This window comes from Pinus tabuliformis, chromosome 3_1 (assembly GCF_031772625.1).
Source record: "Pinus tabuliformis cultivar Carrire ecotype Pingquan chromosome 3_1, CPIR1, whole genome shotgun sequence".
In the NCBI taxonomy this organism is placed as follows: Eukaryota; Viridiplantae; Streptophyta; class Pinopsida; order Pinales; family Pinaceae; genus Pinus; species Pinus tabuliformis.
Genome location: NC_142301.1, coordinates 723,640,452 through 723,648,027, shown reverse-complemented (window position 1 = coordinate 723,648,027; position 7,576 = coordinate 723,640,452).

The window sequence follows — 7,576 nt, the reverse complement described above, 5'->3', positions numbered from 1 at the left end:
TGTTGGCTGTTATCCAAAATATCCATGGACAAAGCTGGAGATCTAACAGATAAACTATTATTTGGAAGCCATATGCTCTGAGAATGGTAAGAAACCTAAATGAAATTAGAGAACTCAAATCAGTATTAAAATTGGTAGACCCCAGGGAATTATATAAATTCCATGGAAATTTGATCTATTTGAAATTATCGTTATTGATACGGGCACCAGGTATCCGTGTTTGAAATCATTTGTGTCCCAGAATTCTTATTGTCATCACAATCAGGTGGGAACCCATAACTGCCCTCCATGAACTAATCAAAACAAACAACCTATAACATTGTTGTTGTTTTAACAATAAACAACCTATAAAACTGATTGGTGTCGAGCTATCATCGACGATTACAGAGTTTGGCTAAATTGTTTGTAACAGCAGTTCATAGAAATTCACATGCAGACAGATTATTTTGAAAATGTAAGGTGTCTGTAAAAGTTTCACAATGTAGTTGCATCCCCTTGATGATAGTTGAGTCATCAATCAACATTGTTACAAGACAGACAAATTTAGTTAGAAGATTTTTTTACTCTTAAAAGTTTGTTTAAGAAAACAAACAATAGAAAATATGCTTCTTTTTAACGCCATCTATGGGCTGAGAGACAATGTGTTGGATTGAAGGAGATTGTCAATTGTTAATGCCATCTGTGGGATGAAAGACACTGTGTTGGATTCAATGAGGTCATCAATTATTAACGACTTCTGTGGGCTGAGAGACAATGTATTGGATTTAATGTGGTCGTCATTTGTGTGGGAGGCTGTGCTTAGTTGTTAAAGGAGTGGGTCTGGCTCGAACCCACACCCGCCTAAGTCAAGAAAGCGGAGGCCAAAGTCAGGAAAGAAAACTGAGTTTTTGTCACAGCTCTAGGAACCATTGTTTAATAGAACGGGATGGTTCAGTGCATATATGGTGGTCGTGGGTTATTCTAGTTTCAGCATTTTATTCTTGTTGTTTTACTCCCTTGCAATTCGGTTTTTTCCATAGCTTGCCCAAACATCTGTGGATGCTGGACATATTTGCACAAACAGGTTTCTCGATAGACATTTCCTTTCAATTCTTTCTTACCTACAAAGGTTCAGGTACTTACAAGACGGTGTATGATCATCGTAAAATTATTGTTCTTTATGTAGCAACAAGTTTAGTTCTGGATGTTCTTTGTTGCTTGCCATGGGATATTATTTACAAAAAATTAGGTAGAAAAGAAAAGGTGAGGTATCTGTTGTGGATCCTGTTGTATCGAACCCAGAAATTGATGGAATTTTTAAAGAAAATAGAAAAAAATATCAGTATAAACTATCTGTTCACAAGGATTCTGAAACTTATCTCTATGGAGCTGTATTGCACACATATCACTGCTTGCATCTTTTATTATCTCACAACAACTATTCCAGAGGAAAATGAAGGGTCTACATGGGTTGGAAGTTTAAGTTTGGGAGATTACCATTATACTCATTTTAGGGAGATAATCCTGTCAAAATTATATATAACATCTCTATATTTTACAATAACTACCATGTCCACTGTCGGATATGGAGATGTGCATTCAGTGAGTCGCAGGGAAATGATATTTGTAATGATATATATGTCTTTTAATATGATTCTCAAATCGATTCTGACATATTCATCCCGCAATGTTGACTGTTATCCAAAACCTCGATGGACAAAGCTGGAGATCTGATAGATAAACTATTATTTGGAAACCATATACTCTGAGAATGGTAAGAAACCTAAATGAAAAAAGAGAACTTAAATCAGTATTAAAATTTGTAGACCCCGCGAAATTTTAATAGATTCCATGGAAATTTGATCTATTTGAAATTATCATTATTGATACGGGCACCAAGTATCCATGTTTGAAATCATTTGTGTCCCAAAATGCTTATTGTCATCACAATCAGGTGGGAAGCTATAACTGCCATCCATGAACTAATGAAAACAAACAACATCTAACACTCTTGGTGTTATAACCATAAACAACCTGTAAAACTAATTGGCGTTGAGCTGTCATCGGGGATTACAGAGTTTAGCTATATTTTTTGTAACAACAGTTCATAGAAATTGACATACAGACAGAGATCAGTTTGAAAATGTGAGGTGTCTGTAAAAGTTTTGCAATGTAGTTGCAACCCGTTGATGACAGTTGAGTCATCAATCGACATTGTTACAAGACAGACAAATTCAGTTAGAAGAATTTTTTTTACTGTCAAAAGTTTGTTTCAGAGAGACAATGTGTTGGATTCAATGATGTCGTCAATTGTTAATGCCATCTGTGGGCTGAGAGACACTATGTTGGATTCAATGAGGTCGTCAATTGGGTGGGGGGGTATGCTTAGCTGTTAAAGGATTGGGTCTCGATCTAACCCACCGAAGTCAGGAAAGCAGAGGCCGAAGTCAAGAAAGCAGACTGAGATTTTGTCACAGCTCTAGGAATTGATGTTTAATAGAATGGGATGGTTCAGTGCATAGATGGCTGTCGTGGGTTATTCTGGTTTCAACATTTTATTCTTGTTATTTTACTCCCTTGCAATTCGTTTTTTTTTGCAGCTTGTCCAAGCATCTGTGGATGCTGGACATACAAGCACAAATAGGTTTCTCGATAGACATTTCTTTTCAGTTCTTTCTTTCGTACAAATATTCAGATACTTACAAGATGGTGTATGATCGCCGGAAAATTATTGTTCATTTTGTAAAAACAAGTTTAGTTCTAGATGTTATTTGTTGCTTGCCATGGGATATTATTTACAAAAAAATAAGGCAAAAAGGAAGAGGTGATGTATCTGTTGGGGATCCAGCTGTATCGAGCCCAGAATTTGATGGAATTTTCAAGAAAATAGAAAAAAATGTCTGTATAAACTATCTGTTCACAAGGATTTTGAAACTTATCTCTATGCAGCTGTATTGCACACATATCGCTGCTTGCACATTTTATTATCTATCAACAACTATTCCAGAGGAAAATGAAGGGTCTACATGGGTCCCGCAATGTTGACAGTTATCCAAAATCTCCACAGACAAAGTTGGAGATCAGACAGATAAACTATTATTTGGAAACCATATGCTCTGAGAATGGTAAGAAACCTAAATGAAAATAGAGAACTTAAATCAGTATTAAAATTTGCAGACCCAGTGAAATTTTAATAAATTGCATAGAAATTTGATCTATTTGAAATTATTGTTATTGATACGAGCACCGGGTAACCGTGTATGAAATCATTTGTCTCCCAGAATGCTTACTGCCATCACAATCAGGTGGGAACCTATAAGTGTCGTCCATGAACTAATCAAAACAAACAACATGTAACATTGTTGGTGTTATAACCGTAAACAACCTGTAAAACTGATTGGTGTCGAGCTGTTAGTGGCCATTACAGAGTTTAGCTATATTGTTTGTAACAACAGTTCATAGAAATTGACATGCAGAGAGAGATCAGTTTCAAAATGTTAGGTGTCTGTAAAAATTTCACAATGTAGTTGCAACCCCTTGATGATAGTTGAGACATAGATCGACATTGTTACAAGGTAGACAAATTCTGTTAGAATATTTTTTTTTACTGTTAAAAGTTTGTTTAAGAAAACAAATAATAGACAATATGCTTCTTTTTAGCAACATCTATCGGTTGAGAGACAATGTGTTGGATTCAACGAGGTCGTCAATTGTTAACGCCATCTATGGGCCGAGAGACACTATCTTTGATTCATGAGGTCATCAATTATTAACACCTTCTGTGGGCTGAGAGACAGTGTGTTGGATTCAATGAGGTCATAAATTGGGTGGGAGGCTGTGCATATTTATTAAAGGAGTGGGTCTAGATCGAACCCGTGCCCGCCGAAGTCAGGAAAGTGGAGGCCTAAGTCAGTTAAGCAGACTGATTTTTTGTCACATATCTAGGAACCGATGTTTAATAGAACGGGATGGTTCATCGCATAGATGGTGGTCATGGGTTATTCTTGTTTCAGCATTTTATTCTTGCTGTTTTACTCCCTTGCAATTTGGTTTTTTTGCAGCTTCCCAAGCATCTATGGATGCTAGACATATTGGCACAAACAGGTTTCTCGATAGACATTTATTTTTAGTTATTTCTTTCCTACAAAGACTCAGATACTTACAATATGGTGTATGATCACTGGAAAATTATTGTTCATTATGTAAAAACAAGTTTATTTCCGTATGTTCTTTTTTGCTTGCCATGGGATATTATTTACAAAAATTCAGGCATAAAAGAAGAGGTGAGATATCTGTTGTGGATCCTGTTGTATCAAGCATAGAAATTGATGGAATTTTTCAAAAAAATAGAAAAAAAAATCCGTATAAACTATCTCTTCACAAGGATTCTGAGACTTATCTCTATGCAGTTGTATTGCACACACATCACTGCTTGCATCTTTTATTACCTAGTAACAACTATTCCAGAGGAAAATGAAGGGTCTACATGGGTTGAAAGTTTAAGTTTGAGAGATTACCATTATACTCATTTTAGGGAGATAAGCCTGTCAAAATTATATATAACCTCTCTATATTTTACAATAACTACCATGTCCACCGTACAATATGGAGATGTGGATGCAGTGAATCACAGGGAAATGATGTTTGTAATGATATATATGTCTTGTAATATAATTGTCAAATCAGTTCTGACATATTCATCCCACAATGTTGAGTGTTATCCAAAATCTACACTGACAAAGCTACAGTTCAGACAGATAAACTATTATTTGGAAACCATATGCGTTGAGAATGGTAAGAAACCTAAATGAAAAAAGAGAACTTAAATCAGTATTAAAATTGGCAGACCCCACGAATTTTTAATAGATTCCATGGAAATTTGATCTATATGAAATAAATGTTATTGATATGGGCACCAGGTATCCATGTTTGAAATCATTTGTGTCCCAGAATTCTTACTGTCATCACAATCAGGTGGGAACCTATAACTGTCGTCCATGAACTAGTCAAAACAAACAACATCTAACACTATTGGCTTTATAACCGTAAATAACCATTAAAACTTATTGGTGTCGAGCTGTCATTGGCTATTACAGAGTTTAGCTATATTGTTTGTAACAAGAGTTCATAGAAATTCACATGCAGACAAAGATCAGTTTGAAAATGTGAGGTGTCTATAAAAGTTTCACAATTTAGTTGCAACCCCTTGATGACAATTGAGTCATCAATTGACATTGTTACAAGATAGAAAAATTCAGTTAGAAGATTTTTTTTACTGTTAAAAGTTTGTTTAAGAAAACAAACAATAGACAAGATGCTTATTTTTAGTTCCATCTATGGGCTGAGAGACAATGTGTTGGATTCAACGAGGCCATCAATTGTTAACGCCATACGTGGGCCGGAAGACACTGTGTTCGATTCAATGAGGTCATTAATTGTTAATGCCTTCTTTGGGCTGAGAGACAGTGTGTTCGATTCAATGAGGTCGTCAATTGGGTGGGTGGCTGTGCTAAGTTGTTAAAGGAGTGGGTCTGGATCGAACCCGCGCCTGCCGAAGTCAGGAAAGTGGAGGTCGAAGTTAGGAAAGCAGACTGATTTTTTGTCACCGCTCTAGGAATTGATGTTTAATAGAATGGAATGGTTCAGTGCATAGATGGTGGTCGTGGGTTATTCTGGTTTCAACATTTTATTCTTGCTGTTTTACTCCCTTGCAATTCGGTTTTTTCGTAGCTTACCCAAGCATCTGTGGATGCTGGACATATTGGCACAAACAAGTTTCTCGATAGACATTTCCTTTCAGTTCTTTATTTCCTACAAAGATTCATATACTTACAAGATGGTGTATGATCGCCAGAAAATTATTGTTCGTTATGTAAAAACAAGTTTAGTTATAGATGTTATTTGTTGCTTTCCATGGGATATTATTTACAAAAAATCAGGTAGAAAAGAGGAGGAGGGGTATCTGTTGTGGATCCAGTTGTATTGAGCCCGGAAATTGATGGAATTTTTCAAGAAAATAGAAAAAAATATCCGTATAAACTATCTTTTCACAAGGATTTTGAAACTTATCTCTGTACAACTATATTGCACACATATTGCTGCTTGCATATTTTATTATTTGGCAATAACTATTCAAGAGGAAAATGAAGGGTCTACATGGGTTGGAAGCTTAGGTTAGGGAGATTACCATTATACTCATTTTAGGGAGATAAGCCTGTCAAAATTATATATAACCTCTCTGTATTTTATAATAACTATGATTTCCACTGTAGGATCTGGAGATGCGCATGTAGTGAATCGTAGGGAAATGATATTTGTAATGATATATATGTCTTTTAATATGATTGTTAAACCGGTTCTGACATATTCATGCCGCAATGTTGACTGTTATCCAAAATATTAATGGACAAAGCTAGAGATCAAACAGATAATGTATTATTTGGAAACCATATGCTCTGAGAATGGTAAGAAACCTAAATGAAAAAAAAGAACTTAAATCAGTATTGAAATTGGCAGACCCCGGGAAATTTTAATAAATTCCATGGAAATTTGTTCTATTTGAAATTATCGTTATTGATACGGGCACCAGTGTTATAGACATTTTTGGGCACTGCAACACCAATCATAAATGTCCATAAACTAAGGGCTCTTAAGTCCCTAAAAGTGTTGTTCCAGCCTCTAAAAGAACAAGGTCAACTAATTACATCTTCTCCCAGAAGTCCTACATGAAAAACTGCTCAGAACTGGTCAAAACAGGACCATCTCACCTGCTCCATGGTCAAAGTCCGTAGCATCCCACCTAAATACACACAGTAGGTGCGATGAAACTCTAAAATCCCTTCTATGGGGTGCGATGGGCGAGAGTCGAGAAATGGCAAGGTCAATATGCAAGGTGGAGGATCATGGAATTATAGAAACTTCTCCTGTGACACTTGCCTCTCTGCATTCGCCCAGAGATGAGTAAGAGATCATAAATCTCCAAGTGGAATCAAGAACTATCTAAGAGAGGACACTAATCAAATCTCAAAAGCTGACTCACCCCCTTGTAAACATCTATATATGGATCCCTCATCCTAGAGATCCAGAGGCTGGGATTTTGTATCTTGTAAGGAAGTGCTGCTGGTTTCTTGGTGCAACATCATAGTGTTGGGTAATCTAAGCTTTTCATGAGGTGAAGAAGGGCTTTCTTGCTGAGAGGATGATGCTGGGTCAGAACAATTGGTTGTAATCCTCTTTGCTATTTCTTGATTATCAATAAATCTATTCAAGTTTTCCTCCACATTCTTGTATGATTGATGTTATATGCATTTGTGTGGTCAATATATATCTGGTCCTATGTTCTTGGATAGTGTTATGCTGCTTTGATTCTACAGGTTCTCTTTGAAGCTGGGTAGATGAGGAAGCGAGTGGCAAATATCTATCAGAAGGGAGAGGAATCAAGCAAGGAACCAAGCATAAGACAGAGGTTGGTTTCCTTTATTTCCCTCTTATCTATTTCTCATAAAGGAAAACGAAAGTAGTTTTAGTTTGTTTGTTTCTAAGGTAGCTACCAGCCTTAGTGGGTCTAGCAGCCCTGCATAGACACTAGTTTCCTGAT